This window comes from Triticum urartu, chromosome 1A (assembly GCF_056163025.1).
Source record: "Triticum urartu cultivar PI428250 chromosome 1A, HENAU_Tu73, whole genome shotgun sequence".
NCBI lineage: Eukaryota > Viridiplantae > Streptophyta > Magnoliopsida > Poales > Poaceae > Triticum > Triticum urartu.
In genome coordinates, this window is record NC_141873.1 from 423,549,580 (window position 1) to 423,569,059 (window position 19,480).

The window sequence follows — 19,480 nt, forward strand, 5'->3', positions numbered from 1 at the left end:
TGGCACCAACCGTGACCATTGCCCCCCTTTAGTCCCGGTTGGTGCCACCAACCGGGACCAATGGCCTTCGCTTCCCGCCCTTTGGGTTGCCGAAAAGAGGCCTTTGGTCCCGGTTGGTGGCACCAACCGGGACTAAAGGGGGCAATGGTCACGGTTAGTGCCACCAACCGGGACCAATGCTCCGTCTATATAAGCCACACTTGTGAAAATTTTGGTACAGTTTCTTCGATCGCCGCCAGGCTGCCCCTCTGCTCGCCTCGCCGTCGCCGCCGTTGGCCCTACCCCGCCCCCGAGCGCACCCTGCCTTGCCGTCGTCGCCGACCCCGAGCCGCCCCACCGTCGCCCTCGCCCTCGAGCTCCGCCGTCCCCGAGCCCCCGAGCTCCTGCCCCGCCCGCCCGACGCCGCCCGCCCCCATCGTCGCCGTCGCCAGGCTGCCCCGACGCCGCCCGCCCCCATCGTCGCCGTCGCCCGCGCCCATCGTCGCCGCCGCCTGCCCCCATCGTCGCCGTCGCCCGCGCCCATCGTCGCCGTCGCCCGCCCCGGCCCGCCCCCGCCCCCGTCGCTGTCGCCCTCGTCCCTTCCCCGACGCGCACCGCCCCGTCCCGCCCTCGCCGTTGCCCGCTCCGGCCGGCCCCTTGCCCGACGCCCGCCGCCCCGGCCCGCCGTCGCCGTCGCCCGTGTCTCCTCTGGTCCGGCCAGTGCCCTAGCTAGCATTTTTTTCATATATATGCTTTTTTTCATATATATATATATATGCTTGTTTTTTATATATATGTATACATATGTTCTCTGTGTATATATCTATGTTCATGTATATATGCAAAAGATTAGGATTAGAAGAGGGAGAAGAATATTAGGATTTTATATATATATGTATACATATGTTCTCTGTGTATATATCTATGTTCATGTATATATGCAAAAGATTAGGATTAGAAAAATTATGATTTTTTTCTGTTCATAGATTTTTTTTGGTGAACAAATGAATTAGAAGAGGGAGAAGAAGAGGGGGTCGAGGGTCGTCAAACATGAGAGGAGGAAGAGGATAAAAAAAGAAGAGGAATAAGAAAAGAAAAAAGAGGAGAAGAAAGAATAGAGGAGACGATCTTCTCCTCTATTCTTTCTTCTCCTCTTTTTTTCTTCTTCTTCCTCTTTTTTTTATCGGTAACAAGGGTCGTCGAGGGTCGCCGAGCGGTAGAGAGGAAGAAGAGGATAAAATAGAAGAGGAAGAAAAAAAAGAGAGGGGTCGACGGTCGCCTAGAGGATAAAATAGAAGAGGAAGACGAGGAGAAATAAATAAGAAGAAGAAAAAAGAAGAAAAAGAAGAGGAGAAGAAGAAAGGAATAGTGGAGAAGAAGAGAAAATAGAATATATTCTATTTTCTCTTCTTCTCCACTATTCCTTTCTTCTTCTCCTCTTCTTTTTCTTCTTTTTTTTCTTCGACACGTGGGGGGGGGGGTCGAGAACGTCGGACATTCATGAGAGAGGCGAGGAAGAAGGGGAAGAAGAGGGAGAAGAAGAGGAGAGGAAGAAGAGGAAGTCTTCTCCTCTATTCTTTCTTTTCTTCTTTTTTCTTCTTCTTCTTCCTCTTTATTTTATCAGGAACGAGGGTCATCGAGAGGTCGAGGAGCGGTAGAGGAGAAACCCTAAATAGAAAGTATCGTCGGTGTGAGATACATGTACCGTCGGTGTCGGACACTACACCCACATCCCACAAGTGGCGCGGGCTTCGACGCCCACGTCACTTGTGGGACGTGGATGTAGTGTCCGACACCGAAGGCCACATGTATCTCACACCCACGATACTTGCTAGCTATTTAGGGTTTCCTCTACTGAAAAGAAGAGGAGAAATAAATAAGAAGAAGAAGAAAAGAAGAAAAAAAAAGAGGAGAAGAAGAAAGGAATAGTGGAGAAAAGAGAAAATAGAATATATTCTATTTTCTCTTTTCTCCACTATTCCTTTCTTCTTCTCCTCTTTTTTTATTCTTTTCTTCTTCTTCTTCTTCTTCTTCTTCTTCTTATTAGCCGGAAGTAGAGAGAGGTTTCCTAGTGTCAAAGTATTGAAGAAATTCATGCCTTCATCATTAGCCGGAAGTAACCAGGGCATGTTGGTACGAAGTTCTGCAAAGTTATTCTGGAATGGAGTCCCGGATAGAATAATCCGCTTTTTGGTACGAATTCAGCAAAGGCCTTCCAAATAGCGATATTCGGAAGGCTCGTGCTGAACTTTGTACCAAAAAGCGAATTATCCTATCTGGGACTCCGTTCCAGAACAACTTTGAAGAGCTTCGTACCATCATGCACATGTTACTTTCGCCTAATGATGAAGACATGGTTTTGTTGAATCCTTTGACACTAGGCAACCTCCCGACCCCTCGGCGATCCTCTTGAACATGAGAGGAAGAAGAGGGTCGTCTAGGGGTCGAGGGTTCCAGGGTCGTCGAGGGTTTGAGGGGTCGAGGATCGCCGAGGAGTCGAGAGAGGTTTCCTAGTGTCAAAGTATTGAAGAAATCCATGCCTTCATCATTAGCCGGAAGTAACCAGGGCATGTTGGTACGAAGTTCTGCAAAGTTGTTTTGGAATGGAGTCCTGGATAGAATAATCCGCCTTTTGGTACCAATTCAGCAAAAGCCTTCCAAATAGCGATATTCGGAAGGCTCTTGCTGAACTTTGTACCAAAAGGCGGATTATCCTATCTGGGAGTCCGTTCCAGAATAACTTTGAAGAGTTTCGTACCATCATGCACATGTTACTTTCGCCTAATGATGAAGACATGGTTTTGTTGAATCCTAAGACACTACGCAACCTCCCGACCCCTCGGCGATCCTATCAAACATGAGAGGAAGAAGAGGATAAAAAAAGAAGAGGAAGAAGAAAAAAAGTGGAGAAGAAAGAATAGAGGAGATCTTCTCCTCTATTCTTTCTTCTCCTCTTATTTTTCTTCTTCTTCCTCTTTTTTTTATCGGGAACGAGGGTCGTTGAGGGACATAGATATAGTGTCGTCGTTGTCGATATATACCCCCTCCCGATAGCTTACTATGATTAGGTAGCTAGTTCTACGTTTGGCACTAATATATCCATCTATCATGTTTGAATAATAATTGCCATGTTGTAAATATTTGTAGAAACTATGGACACCGCCCTAGACGAAGCAACAAAAGAAGTGTTGTTGAGGGACATAATCGCAGAAGGAAGTGATGCCATATCGTTGTTTCTCAACGAAACCGATGGTCTGGAAGGAGAGGGTGAACAAGCTGGCTACGGTGACCTAATGCCGGTGCAAGAAGAAGAACATGAGGACGGCTCCGGTGACCGAACCGAGTCCGGCCAGGTATATATATTAGTTAAGCCTATGCTGACTAGCTGATTGATGCATTCATTGTTTTGGTATGTACACATATTAATTCAGTCTTTGTTCTTTTTTCTAGCCCTCCGGATCGAGCACAACTTCGGTAAAGAGACGAGGCCCGAAGAAAAAGTTGAGCTCGGATGAAAAGTTTGAGATCATAGCAATCGAGCCCGACGGCCAACCTATTGAACCCCTCCGGACAAAGAACGCATTTTTTGCTCAGTGCGGGGTTCTGGTTAGGGACAAGATCCCGATAAGCATCCAGCAATGGTTTAAGCCGGCTACAGAAGACCCTGAGGTCTCTTATGTCAATGATATGCAGAAAAATGATCTTTGGACTGAGCTGAAGTCAAATTTCACCCTACCGCCTGAGGATAATCCAGAGAACCCAGTTAATGAGAAATTAATCAAGTCTTTTGCTCTGAAGAGGATGGCAGAACTATTCAGGAGGTGGAAGAAAGAGCTGAATAAGTTTGTCGAAAATAATGAGACACTAGAATTTAAGGGCAGATATGAGAATATCAGAGATCACTGGCCCGCATTTGTGGCCCACAAGACATCGGAAAAGAGTAAGAAGATGTCAGCGACAAACAAGCAAAATGCTGCGAAGAAGAAGCTTCACCATCGCACGGGGTCAGGTGGCTACCTCGTAGCCTGGCCTAAGTGGTCCAAGACTGAGAATGATCTGGTTCATAAAGGGATCGAACCAGAGACAATTAACTGGCCAGACCGTTGCCGGACTTGGTTCTTCGGGGCTGGCGGAACACTGGACCCTGTAACAGGGAAGTGCATTTGGACGAATGATCAAATGGACATACCAGTCAGTAAGCTTAAGCAGTATATCGAAGCAGCGCAGGAAGGGACGTTCTTTCCAGATAGAGAGAACGACGAGCTCACAATGGCCCTCGGGAATCCTGAGCACCCTGGACGGACACGAGGCACGCCAGGCTCCATTCCGTGGAAGGTTGGGTTTCCGGACGCAGGCGGTTACAAATCCCATGAGAGGAGGAAAAAAGTGCAGCAGACCCAAATGCAGGCGCTGCAAGCAAGGGTAGACGCGATAGAGGAACGAGAAGCAAATCGCAGCAAACGTACTGCCGAAGCCTCCCCCGAAGCTACCCCGCCATCTCAGCGCAGAAGCAGCATGGCTTCCACCGAGCTGCTTCAGCCGGAGCATGACTTGACGGCTCCCAGCTATCCCGTGGATGCTATAACAGAGTCTCAAAATTGCCACCTTATGACACAATGGATGAATTTGAAGGTCAAGGCGGCTGTTGGCTCTGTTTTTCCTACTGAACCCGGCGCAACTTTTCACTGCCGGCCGATTCCAGAACGATATGCTAGGGTGATGGTGGATGAGATAACGGAGGGATTTGAGGACCTCCAGCTTGACCACCCTACCAGTGAAGGGGAGACTCGGCTGGGGTCTGCTCTGAAGACTCTATGCCTATGGCGGAAGGAGCTCATCAACCTTCCGAACTGGACGCCACCGCCTCCTCCTCCGGCGAGTGACGATCAGGGCCCTCGGCCGGCTCCTTCTCCGGCGCGCAGCGGCACTCCGCCTGCTTCTCCGCCTGCGCCGACGCGCCCGAGCAGCCAGCCTCCTCCTTCTCCGCCTCGTCAGCAAGGGCGGAAGAGACCTGCCGCCGCTCCAGCTGCTCCGGCGCGTCATAGTCCTTCTCCTCCGCCTCTTAAGCAAGTAAAGAAGACAACCGCTACGTCTGCTCGGTCGGCGTCTAGCAGTACAACCAGAGGCGGGAGGACATACAGATTCGGTCCTTCTGTGAAGACTCCAGAGAAGTTACCATACGAGAGGACCCAGGAGGAGAACACCGAGATCGCGCGAGAAGAAGTGAAGAAATTCTTTGAAGGGGTGAAAGCAAAGAAACATCCACCTCCGGAGGAGAAGGTAGATCGGGTGAAAGTGAAGCGCACTCTGGCTGCCCTGACAAAACCACCGAAGTCTGATTCGCCAAAAGGAAACTATGACCGCATTATTGGAAAGGAATTTGCCGAAGCGGAGCGGTCCGGAAGTACTGTCAGTGATCAAAGGCTGAAAGAACGACGAGCTGGGAAACAAATTTCCCAGCTCGGCGAACAAGCAAAGCAATCGTGCCCCCCACTTAAGGTGCCTAGCCACAATGTCGCTAATGATCCGAGGATGGTGCCCGGTTATAGCAATCTTGCAGATTACCTGCCCGACGATGTACATTATGAACCCATGGATGTGCAGATACAAAGATACGAGTACGGGAAGCCTCTCGTCAAAGATGAAAGATCTCTATCAACGATGATGCGAAGATTGCATGATTGGTACTTGAAAATCTGCAGAGACTCTGGGGGGAGGAGTACTTTGTATTTGAAAGTTAAAAAGGAGCATGACCTCGTTGGAATTGATCTGTTGCCTGTTCCATTTGAGGAGTTCTATCAGTTTTTCAATCAATTGGCCCTCGATAAAGCAACTGTCACCTGCTACTGTCTGTAAGTAGTACTACTTCTGTCATTAAGTTTCTCTATATAGCTTAGCTCTTTCATTGCATGTATTTATAATCATCCTCACTATATTATGCAGATTGAAGATTATCGAATTGAAGAAAAGACAAGTCGGTGATATTGGGTTCATTAACACATATCTCATAGATGCAACTCAGGTTAAATTTCATGCCGCAGAAACCGAGGCCAGCATGCTACAATCGTTGATAATAAATCAAAACAAAGATATAATACTCTTTCCTTACAACTTCAAGTGAGTGTTACTATCTTGTGCGTATTCGGTTTCCCTTATATATTAGTCAAGGTTATAGTAATGCAATTGATGAGTTATGCATGCGTGTGCAGTTTCCACTATATTCTCCTACATATTAAGCTTGAGCAGGGACTAGTAACCGTCTTAGACTCAAGACGAAAAGATCCCAAGGACTATGCAGACATGACTCAAATACTCGAGAAGTAAATTAAATCGATCATTATCCACCATATCAGCAACTTTGTTCATTTCCTGATATATCAAGTAATTGTTTTCTTTGTCCGGCAGGGTTTGGAGAAAATTCACCAGAAAAGCTCCGGGACTGCCGAAGGAGCTGCAATTTAGACACCCGAAAGTAAGTACTAGCTATAGTAGCATTTTAAGCGCATCTACTAGTCATTCAAGCGCTAGTTTCATCAATACCATTTGGCATTCTTGCTTATCAGTTTGATTAACCTCTATTTCTTGTAAAGTGGTTGTGGCAGGAACAAGGGAATGATTTCTGTGGATACTATGTTTGCGAGTCCATCCGCCACACGACCTGTGAGCGGTGCTACACTGACGAACAATATGAAGTACGAAATAACAACATTCACAATTTTATTTTATTACCATCATTTGTGTTGAGTTTCATTCATTCATATATATATGTATTGACCCCCTTCTTTAAATTAGATGTTTCGGAAGCGGGCTGAACTCCTAGCACCAGCTCGCATGCGAGGAATTCAAGAGGAATTGGCGGCATTCTTTCTTGACCACGTGATCCATGAAGACGGAGAATTCTATGTTGCCCCTGAGTCCGTATGATTATATTTGTAAGAGATAATTACTGTACATATGTAGCCGGTAGTGTCAGATAGATATACGAGAACTTGTTGTTCGACCAATCTCTCGGAGAAGGAGAGGTGGTCGATATCACTTCTCTCTGTATGCATATATGTTCATCACGATCTTCTGTTTCCTTCGTTTGCTTACTAGCTAGCCAGCGTGTCTAGTCCTCTCTATACGTATGTATAGTACGTAGCGTCGACCAAGCACGGACATAAGAGAGGACACTTCTCTCTAGTAATTATAGCTAGCTAACACAATATATGAAACACCTAAATTAACCCCCCAAAACCCCCAACCCCCCCCCCCCCCCTTTCAAAAAAAAACAAAAACCCCAGCCATAGAAGTGTTGACGCGTGGATGCCTATTAGTCCCGGTTGGTGCTACCAACCGGGACCAAAGGGTCTCCTGACTGGGCTTTGCGCACTGCCCACGTGGAGGGCCTTTAGTCCCGGTTTTGGATTGAACCGGGACTAAAGGGGGGAGGTATTAGTACCGACACTTTAGTCCCGGTTCCTGAACCGGGACTAAAGGCCCTTACGAACCGGGACTATAGGCCCTTTTTCTACCAGTGGGAGCTGGCACTACAAAAAAATACACTTCCGTGATGATACGTGTTTGTCACAGTAGGTCGCATTTTCTGTCATGCATGTACATCCATGATGATTTTATGACAGAATCAAGATAGTCATACATGTGCTGTCGTAGAAGTGTTCCATGACATTACTAAAATTATCATCACGGAAGTGTCCACTTCCATGATGATAAATCCCGCGTCGCAGAAGTGCTTTCGTCAAGGGTGAACGACACGTGGCATCCACCATAACGGAACGTCGTTAAGCTATCGAGTCGGGTTTTGGATCCGATAACCCGTTAACAACCGCGACCAATGGGGATTTTCCACGTGTAAAATTATCATTGGCTGGAGGAAACACGTGCCGACTCATCGTTGGGACAGATGTCATCCACTCATTACACATAAGGTGCCTATGATACGTCGACACATGGCACGACCCAACAGAGGCCCATTCCTGTGAAAAGGCCAGCCCATTTCACTTGGTCAAAAGGTGGCGGGCCGGCCCATGTAAAGCATGTTAACGGCCTGTTCGCATATAGCCCATTTACAACCCACTAACCACAGGCCCGTTACGCCCTATCCGAATTAGGCCTAGTAGCGTCATTTGGGCTACTCAATATGATTCCATCCCGTTTTCACTTCTGGCCCATGTATGGCCAATGACGTCTTTCGGCCCATATGAGGACCTATGTGTCACATCCCTAGTTTTGACAATGCCTAGTACTAGCATCTAGCGTGCATCATGTCTAAATTTTGAAAGTTGAAATGAAGAAAGTGAGAGCCTCTGAAATATTTCTGTGCCTTTGTAAAATCCTATCTAAGCCACATAAATATTTACAGAAAGTTTGGCAGTGGTTTGAAATTGTTTTGAATTTGGAATAAGTGGCAAATAAATAAATAGAAACAAACAAAACAAAAAGGAAACAAGGAATCGTGACAGGGAATCAGTGGCACTTACCGCAGCCCACCTAGTGCCCCAACCGGCGTGGCACTGTGACAGCCCAACCGGCCCAACTGGCCCAGTCGCCAGTCATCGTTCTCCTCTTGCCAGGAGGAGGCAGCGCGCGTGGTCGCCGCGTGCCGGCACGCGCCTCGCCAGCTCCTGCTTGCTGCCGATGCCCTGGATGCCTCCGTGCACACCACGCGGCCTCCCCGACCGCCTCCCAGTATCCCCGTGCCTCTTCCCTCTCCTCTGCTCCGCCCTTGCGGCCACGCGAACACATCCGTCGCCGCCGCTCACCACCACCGTGGCCACCGCACTCCCCACGCCCTGCCGCCGTGCCAAATCGCTCCGACACGACGCCTCCCTTCTTCAAGCCGAATAACGCCACCCCGGACGGCTTATACTTACGCCCCCGAGCTCGCCTTCCTCACCGGCATCCGACGACCGCCGCCGTCGATTCGCCGTCTCTGCCGCCTCCTCGACCCAGCTTAGCTTCGCCTCGACACTACGGTGAGCTCCGCCGTATTTCCCCCTGCACCCTGAGCTTGTTTTCGTCCCTAGCTAACTGCCCCGTCAGACCCGAAAGCTCGCCGCCGTCATGCTTCATCAGCGCCGCGGCGAGAGTCAGTTATGACCGCAACCGAGCACTGAAACATGCTTAGAACTCCGTCAGGAGCCTAGAACACTCATCCGTTGCTCCTGCCATGCGCTGTAGCGTCGTTTCCACCAACGCCCGATCTCCGGCCGCCGCCCCGGTGCTCGCCGTCGTCGACTCCGGGCACCCCGTGACCTGCCGCTGCCTCCGTTGGATGCGCGGGAGCGTGGGCTTCCTCCTGGTGCCCTCAGCGCACCTAGCCACCGCCCCTGGCGCCACTCAGGAGAGCCACCGCCGCTCTGGGTCATCGCCGTCGTCTAACCGCCGGCGCAATCCGACGTGGCCGCGTGATTAGCGCTAATGACGCCTAACTAATCCCCTAGCTCACTGACACCTGCGCCCCACTTCCTAATTAACCTGGGTTTTATTTCTGTTTAGACTAAACTAATACCACGGGCCCCACTAGTCAGTTTGACGTGGCCATGTCACACGTTGACCAACCCCACATGTCAGTATTGACTTGCTGACGCGTCTGTTCGCCCGGCCCCACCTGTCAGCGACACTAACCAGCACTGTCACTGACCAGTGGACCCCACTGGTCAGGTTTGACCCGGGGTAGCCCTGTTGACCTGCTGACGCCAGCACAATGCAATGCTGACGCAGTTAATCGTTTTCTGGATTTAAAATAATTCATAAATTCTAGAAAATAGCCAAAACTTCTAAAAATCATAGAAATTAAATCGTAACTCCAAATGAAATAATTTATATATGAAAAACTATCAAAAAAATTCAAGGAATCTGTTTATGGCATTTGCATGCATGTTTGAACAACCTAGGGTTGTTGTACAGGGGAATTTGCATAATTGACATTTAAATAAGCACATATGGAGTTTGAATTTGAACCCTTGGTTTAAACAAACTTCATTTAATATGGTTGTTTGTTGCATTAGCTCAATCAACAGCATATTGCCATGACATTATCATGCATCATAATTGTTGCATTGCATTGATTGTGTTCCTCTTTGTTTGCCGGTATTGTCCCCTCTCGATAGACGTGGTTCTGACGACGAGTTCGATGACACCGATGAAGAACTATACTATCTTCAGAAGTGCCAGGCAAGCAAAACCCCCTTGTTCATTCCTATACAATCCCACTCTCTCGCTCCTGCTCTCTTTTACTGCATTAGGACAACAACGATCCATCTGTTACTTGCTGCGGTAGTTGAACCCCTTATCCTCTGCATGACCTGTCATTGGAACAGTAAATAGATGAAACCCACTAGCATGATTAGGAGTTGTTTGAGCCCTGATGTGCCTACTCATTCATGCTTGTTTGTCATGCCTGGTGAGCTAAGTGTGTGAACTCGATTTGGTAAAGGTAGCGGTGAGAGGCCATGTAGGAGTACATGGTGGGTTGTCTCATTGAAACCGTTCCTAGGAACTGAGTTCTATGTTTGTGATCCATGACCAGCTACTACCACGCATTGGGCCCGAAACCAATGGACCCTCTCGACTTATTAACTACCCTTGTCCTCTGTCCAGGAGTTGCAACTAGTTTCTGGTGTTTGTAGGATGCGTGTTGGCGGCCGTGCGTAGCGCTGACCCTAGGGGTGGGCTATGATGCGGTAGATACACCGTGGCACGGTGTACCGGGCGCCCGTTTGGTGTCTCGGGAACGCTGAACACATTGTTTGGGGCTATGAGAGAAAATCCGGCCGGATCTCCTCGTGGATGGAACCCGAATAGGCGATAAACCTGGACTAGAGACTTGTGTGGTTAGTCAGGTCATGGCCGACTCCCTCGCCAGGCCTCCGCTTGAAGGTTGCCGAGATACATGACGTGTACATGGTGGTAAGTGGCGAGAGAGTGTGTGAAGAAGTACACCCCTACAGGGTTATAAATGATCTATTCGAATAGCCGTGTCCGCGGTAAAGGACTTCTGGGTTGCCTATAACAGTTCATAGACAAGTGAAAGTGGATACTCTAAAACTCGCAAGATAAGTATGAGTGCTATCGATGGCCTTCTCGTAGGGAGAAGGGAACGGATACATAGTGGTGTATTGAATGGTGAATATGTGGAGTCGTGTGCGCCACCTCAAAAGAGTTGCTTGTAGTCATAGTTCAGGTTAGCCCCTGGGTCAAAGCTGGCTTGCTGCAGTTAAACTCCACTACACCTTTGTTGATACCGATGCATATGTAGTTAGTTCTGATGTAAGTCTTGCTGAGTACAATTGTACTCACGTTTGCTTAATTTATGTTTTGCAGAGAGACGTTAGTCTCGCTAGTAGTTCCGTGTGGGCTTCGACGTTTAGCTTGCTACCTCAGCTACGATCTTGTGCCCTCGGCAGGATCTGGTAGATAGTCAGGCTTCTTAGCCTTTTTCATTTGTAGATGTCTGTACTCAGACATGTTAAGCTTCCGCATGTGCTTGATTTGTATGCTATGATTGTTGGGTCATGAGACCCATGTTTGTAATATCTCACTGCTCGGAGCCTAATGAATAAATGTTTGAGTCGTAGAGTCTTGTTGTGATGCCATGTTGTATTTACACATGTCGAGCATATTGTGTGTATGATTGAAATGCTTGGTATGTGTGGGATCACTAGTAGAAAAACGGTCAAACGTGAATCACATTAGTGCCGGTTTGAATTTGAGCCGGCACTAATGGTACCATTAGTGCCGGTTCGAACGGCTATGCATTAATGCCGGTTCGTGTTGAACCTTTAGTACCGGTTCATGCCACGAACCGGTACTAAAGGGGTGATGGCAGGCTGGCATCAGGCCAGGGCCCCACGATCACCTTTAGTACCGGTTCGTGTCACAAACCGGTACTAAAGGACTATCCTTTAGTACCGGTTTGTGCCACGAACCGGTAATAAAGGGGTCTGGCCTATAGTACCGGGTTGTGACACAAACCGGCACTATAGGGCAATTTTCAAACTCTACCCCCCCCCCCCCCCCGTGTGTCGCCATTTCAGTTCTGAAAAAATCAAAAGAAAATGATAAAAACTTCAAAAAATAAAATCCTTCAAGAGGTAGTTATATTACTACATCTACTAGTTAGGAAACTTTGAAAACTTTAATTTGGACATGTTTTGCAAACAGTGTAGGGAAAATGTAAAACGGCTATAACTTTTGTATACGCTGTCGGGAAAAAACGTATAATATATCAAAAAATTCAGCACGAAAATCCGCATCCGATGGAGACGGCCTATGGCCTGTTTGCAAGTTTTTAGAATCCTCAAATTCCAAAACGATAAAAAGATATGGTCAAATTTCAGCTTTTTTAAAAAAATTTGCTTAAATCTGGTCAAGCTACTTATTCAAGAAGTATTAATGTTACTACATAATTATTCAAGAATATTAGTGTTACTAAATAGTTATTTCAATTTTTTGAATTTTGGTCATATCTGGTCAAACTATGGTCAAATCTGTGGTCAAACTATGGTCAAACTATGGTCAAACTGTGGTCAAACTATGGTCAAACTTATTCAAGAAATATTAGTGTTACTAAATAATTACTGTTTTTTAGAATAATATTTTCAAACTCAAACAGTGAAATGTGTGACTTCATGCTCAAGCTAAACTCCTGAGGGTTAATAGGATTGACATCTTACTATTGTCAGGAAAACAACAGGTGCAGACCTGAAACGAAGGAGAATAGAACCCGAAAGTTAAGCGTGCTCGGGCTGGAGTAGTGAGAGGGATGGGTGACCGGTCGGGAAGTTAGATGATTTGGAATGAGTGATCCACACTTGAGCAGTTAAGAGAGGTGATTAGAGACTAAATCACCAAATAATTCAGAAAAATTAAAAATCGTAAAAAAAAATCAAATTTTTTTTCCAAAATTTTAAAAAAAAATTCAAAAAAAACCCTTAGTACCGGTTGGTAACACCAACCGGTACTAAAGGTCCCCCATACCAAGTCGCGAGCTCACGCCACGTTGTGGCACTTTAGCGCCGGTTCGTGCCGAACCGGTACTAAAGGGGGGGCCTTTAGTGCCCACCAATTAGTGCCGGTTATGGAACCGACACTAAAGGCCCTTACAAACCGGTTTTAAAGCTCCGTTTTCTACTAGTGGATCCGACAATCTAGTTGTTTATCCTTGGCAGCCTCTCTTATGGAGAAATGTAGTCTAGTGCCTCCATGAGCCATAGTAGTCCGCTACAGCCCGGTTCACCGGAGTCCTGCTAGCCCAGCACTACTGCTCAGGACATTTGACTGGCCGGCATGTGTTTCACTTCGTTCCTGTGTCTGTCCCTTCGGAGAAATGTCACGCGGTGACATCCGGAGTCCTGCCTAGCCTGCTACAGCCCGGGTTCCCGTAGTCCTGTTAGCCTAGTGCTACAGCCCGGATTCACACGTTGCTGACCGACATGCTCGATGTGCTTCATGTATGCCTTTCCCCATAGGTTAGTGCCGCTTCGGGTTCACGACTAGCCATGTCGGCCCGGGTTCTCTGTCATATGGATGCTAGAGACACTATCATATACGTGAGCCAAAAGGCGTAAACGGTCCCGGGCCATGGTAAGGCGACACCCGTAGGAATATCGTGCATGAGGCCGCAAAGTGATATGAGGTGTTACAGGCTAGATCGATGTGACTTGGCATCGGGGCCCTGACAGCGTTGATATCAGAGCCTGACTGCCTTTAGGATTACCAAGCCAAACTGGTCGAAGTTGTGTCTAGGAATGCTTTAGTTATGTATGGGAATTGATTGTGGAAGGGAACGTAAGGCTCTTTTTACTTCTTATACCCTATGCCTTCTGATCTGAGTCACCCTCTTATTTTCTGTGGGGGTTAAGAACTAGGCTTCTCTTCTATCTCTCAGGATGACGTGTTGCTAAACCATAGTTGCCCAGGATTGTTGAGTTCAATCCTCAGTTCAGTTCCTACTACTTCCATATGTCATAGCTGGCCTCAGAACTTTGATATTGTGATGTTGAGTGGTTATGCCACTATTTTGCAGGATGTCTCAAATCATTTTGAGCATTTACAGCCGTTATGCTCTCCGAGTCATCCTAGGTTTCTAAATAGTCTGATGCACTTGCAAATCTTTCCTCCATGTTTCCGTTGTATTTTTGGGCCAGATTAAGCACACTAATCGGTGTATTGAGGTACTCCGTTGCCTTGACGTCTATGTTGGAGTTATAATTATGACCCTAGGTGTTTCAGGGAGTCACCTAGTGATCTAGCCATGTTTTGTATCCCCAGTGTGTGATTCTGGCCATTATTCTCGAAAGCATCCCGTGATGCCATGTAGTGGTAGATATTCTATTCATGGGTTCTTGAACCCGAGATTCACCCTACTTACCTCATGTTGATAGTGTTTGATAGTTCCTTTAGGATATTAGTAACCTTTGCGATAGTCCTCGAGGTCCATGGTACAATGTTCTTCCAATACCATGAACCAATATGGCAGGAGTTCTCTTGAACCAAAATATCACAATCAGAGTACTCTTGAGGAGTTCTCCATTCTATATTGTGACTCTGCCAGTTCAACATTTCTGCATGGGTTATCCGGAAGAAATAACATGCTAATCCATGCATCCATAACTCAGAAAATTATATGTTCCTTTGAGTTGTCCCTCTTTTGTTGTATTCTGACCCTCGTCCATCAATTGTTGGTCAAGAGTAGTTGTGCATTGGTGTTATCGACGCCTATTATTCATGTGATCCGTCAAGCCATTCTATTCCGGAATGACTAGGAGAAACAAACTCAAGTACCTCATCCATATCTAGGATTGGGTCCAAGCAGTTGTATTCCGCAGATCAAAGTGCCAATCCAGCTTTTGATCTGTTCTACCTTGGAGTGTTGCCTCATTATGTCAGAATTGTCATGAGAATTGCACCACCTCTTATGAACTCTTGATGCAGTGATATTTCTCTCCATCATTATTCATTCCTCGGTTCCGTGTTGTTGCAACCGGAATACCGGCAAGTGAACCATGATGTGTGAAATCAATACTCCTAGCAAATAGTTGCTTGGTAGTAAATGGACAACATTCTCATTCTTAGCGTGTTGGTTATTGAATCATCATTCTAATATAGATTGTGCTACCTAGTCCTTATTTCCAGTGCACTCTTCGATCAATGAGTTAGGATTATTCAATCCCTTGCTTATTTGATCATATCATCTTGCTCTGAAAAGCAAGATTGTTCTCGAGCTTAATAACATACCGGTGGTTCGTGATGTTCCGAATATCTTCCCGGAAGTATTACCAGGTTGTCACCTGACCGCTATGTTGAGTTCGTGATCAAATTGGTTTCTTATAAACCACCCCTTTCTCCAAGAATCTATGTTGGATACCCCTGAGCTAGTTGGTTAAGCTAATCAACAACTTGGAGAGTTGGAATATAAAAGCTTGCCCAACTTAGTTCATTCCAAAGGGATATCTTTTTTGTGTGTGTGTGTGTGTTGAAGAAAGATGATATCTCCATCGATTGGTCCTCGTGATCAGTTGTTGGATCTATTGCCTTGTCAAAACTTTGACTTGAGTATGGACTATCCTCAAATCAAATCAGAACCAACGATATTCGTAATGTTGTCTTACTCGTGGTTGACTCCTCGAGCATACACCATTACATCTTTTGGTCTGACCAATACTATCACATTGTTCACATAGTGGTCGAAGTCCAGTGATATGGAAATTCCGATGAGTTGTTGTTGAGCCCATCAGCAGCATTTTGTCTCCTCCATGATTTGTGTTGAACATCCAGCTAGTGTTGAAAACTTGTGTAAGCATTTTCTTGATGCCCCGTTCATGTAGAATATGTTTGGATGAAAGTAGTGACCTCCTCTAAGTTCACGTGCAAACGATGCAAGTTGCCGCCGTGAGTTCGAGAAAGGTTGTTTTTGTTTCCTCTGGTACCATCCCAAGTCAGACATGCATGTGCGAAGTATGCTATGGTTTGACAGGCTCGCTACCTCCATTCCATTTGTATTCCCTATCACACCAAGCCACTGGCTGATTTGTGCAGGGAAAAGAAGTTTCTTCATAAGAGCTAATCATATGACTTATGCAACGACTTCGATATCCTTGATGATGGTTCCCAACTAGGACTTGGTAGTGTTTTATTATAATACTACTATGTGGTCATGCTTGTCTGGGACAACATGTTCACATGTGTTTAGCTGAACCAGCTCATGTTTTGGGGCATACTACCATAGTCCATTTCCTGAGAATCTCGCAATGTCATCTCGTCGATTTGTGTTGCAAACTTTCATTTTCTTTCTAGACTCGATGAGTCTGGAATATCCTGACACCAACCAGATCTGAATCTCAGGCAGATGTGATGGTTGGGACGTTTTCCCAAGAGCTATAATATTGATCTCTCTGTAACCCGGTAAAGTGGATGTCGTTACCAACACACCCAGCCGGAAGACCTATTATTGTAGTATCTTGATTGAGTAAGTTGGCCACCTCCCCATAAGGATCTCGTAGAATTTATTCCAATAGTAGTTCCTTATGGATTTTTGTGTTTCCGAAGTCCGACCTGCTACTTGATGTTCTAGATACCAAACCATTTCAAAGAATGGTTAGGCTAGCACATAAAGGAGAGCATTAGAAGCGGGGCACTAAATGTCTCTTAGTCGATCATCTAGATTTTGATCCCTTGGCCTCGCTAAGGTGAAATATGAGAAAGTGTTATCTTTCTTTGCATCTACATCTTCCACCGTTATTCATCATGGTAGCATGTTGTGTTGCCAAGATCCTTGACACGGATATTGGTAATACCTTGATGAATATGGAAATGCTCAAGTTCTTGAGAGCATGCGCAAGAACTAGGATTTATCGTCAGCATTAATTGGGATCCGTTCTCAGTTTCTTCGATTATGCCATAACCCTTCAAACAGTGGAATCTCTCTCTGCTGTTGGGTTTCTCCCCAGTTACTAAAATCATTCGTAGCATTTGCATTTTGTTCCCAGCTTGCACCGCCATTGTGTCATCCTACTACGGACTACCCTTCTCAGTAATTACTGATCAGGATCATCTTCAAAGTGGTCCTACCACGGGTACCATCCATCTCCGATGATAAGAAAAAAATCATCCATTGCGTTGTCTTCAATAAGGTAGTACACTTCATCCATCCTAGTCCGAGTTTGCCATTTCCTCGAGCTCTTTCAAACGATCAATTGTAAATTGCCTTAAGTTGGTATGAAGAGTTTCAATGATCTATGGATCAAAAGTAATTCTTTTTGCCACTTAAGGGAACAATCCATTGCGACACCTTTCCCAAGGGGCCCCGTTACGGGATCATGGAATTTATTTCCCCGCCACCTTGACACCGTCCACAAACTTTCTAAGCGTGGAATTGTTGCCCACCAAATCAAACCCCGTCGTTTGTTCTTCCATCCCCCTCGATGCGTTTTTTGTCTCAACTCGAGATGTTTCAACATCTCATTCCGCGAGTTGATATTGTATAACTCGATCTTCAAGAATATCAATCCTAGTAGAGTTTCTTTCCGTCTTCATCTCGTGGATGAAGATCTCAAAAGCGAGGATGTCATGATCAACGTATGCTACGAATCAACAACCTTATGAGGTGCAACTTGGATCGTGAAGATTGTGTTGTTCTTGTGCCCCCTCTGTCTTCTTACCTCACTTCTTGAATCTCGGGACGAGAATCTTGTTTAGTAGGGGTGAGTTGTCACATCCCTGGTTCTAACAATGCCTAGTACTAGCATCTGGTGTCCATCATGTCTAAAATTTGAAAGTTGAAATGAGGAAAGTGAGAGCCTCAGAAATCATTTTAAAAGAAGGGCAAGAACCCTTTAAATTGCATTCATTGTTTCCAAAATGACTTCATAAATTTTTGATAATTTTTGGCATGGATTTGAGACCAAACCAAAAATAGTGAACATTTTTGAGGAATATTTTGGGCACTGAATTTAAACCACTATTGTATTTGAATTTGAATTTATATTCCTAGTATATGGAATGTATCCTCAACTGCCTCTGAAGTATTTGTGTGCCTTTGTAAAATCCTATCTAAGCCACATAAATATTTACATAAAGTTTGGCACTGGTTTGAAATTGTTTTGAATTTGGAATCAGTGGAAAATAAATAAATAAAAACAAACAAAACAAAAAGGAAACATGGAATCATAAACCTACCTGGCACTTACCGCAGCCCACCTAGCGCCCCAACCGGCCCGGCACTTTGACAGCCCAACCGGCCCGACGGGCCGAGTGGCCAGTCATCATTCTCCTCTTACCACGAGGATGCAGCGCGCGTGGTCGCCGCGCGCCAGCACGCGACTCGCCAGCTCCTGCTTGCCGCCGACGCCCTGGATGCCTCCGTGCACGCCACGCAGCCTCCCCGACCGCCTCCCACTCTCCCCGTGCCTCTTCCCTCTCCTCTGCTCCCCCTCGCGGCCACCCGAACGCAGCCGTCGCCGCCGCTCACCACCACCGCGACCACCGCACTCCCCACGCCCTGCCGCAGTGCCAAATCGCTCCGCCACGACGCCTCCCTTCTTCAAGCCGAATAACACCACCCCGGACGGCCTACAGTGACGCCACCGAGCTTGCCTTCCTCACCGGCATCCGACGACCGCCGCCGTCGATTCACCATCTCTGCCGCCCCCTCGACCCAGCTTAGCTTTGCCTTGACACTACGGTGAGCTCCGCCGTATTTCCCCCTGCTCCCTGAGCTCGTTTTCATCCCCTAGCTAGCTACCCCGTCGGACCCAAAAGCTCGACGTTGTCATGCTTCATCACCGCCGCGGCGAGAGTCAGTTATGACTGCAACAGAGCACTAAAACATGCTCAGAACGCCATCAAGAGCCTAGAACATTCATCCGTTGCTCCTGCCATGCGCTGTAGCGTCGTTTCCGTCGACGCATGATCTTCGGCCGCCGCCCCGGTGCTCGCCGTCGTCGACTCCGGGCACCCCGTGACCTGCCGCTGCCTCCATTGGATGCACGGGAGTGTGGGCTTCCTCCTGGTGCCCTCAGCGCACCTAGCCACCACCCCTGGCGCCACTCCGGTGAGCCACCGCCGCTCTGGTTCGTCGCCGTCGTCTAACTGTCGCGCAATCCGAAGTGGCCGCATGATTAGCGTTATTGACGCCTAACTAATCCCCTAGCTCACTGACACCTGGGCCCCACTTCTTAATTAACCTGGGTTTTTTTCTGTTTAGACTAAACTAATCCCACGGGCCCCACAGGTTAGTTTGACTTGGCCATGTCACACGTTGACCAACCCCACACGTCAGTATTGACTTGCTGACGTGTTTGTTGGCCCGGCCCCACCTATCAGCGACACTAACCAGCACTATGTCACTGACCAGTGGACCCCACTGGTCAGGTTTGACCCGGGGCAGCCCTGTTGACCTGCTGACGCCAGCAAGACGCAATGCTGATGCAGTTAATCGTTTTCTGGATTTAAAATAATTCATAAATTCCAGAAAATAGCCAAAACTTCTAAAAATCAT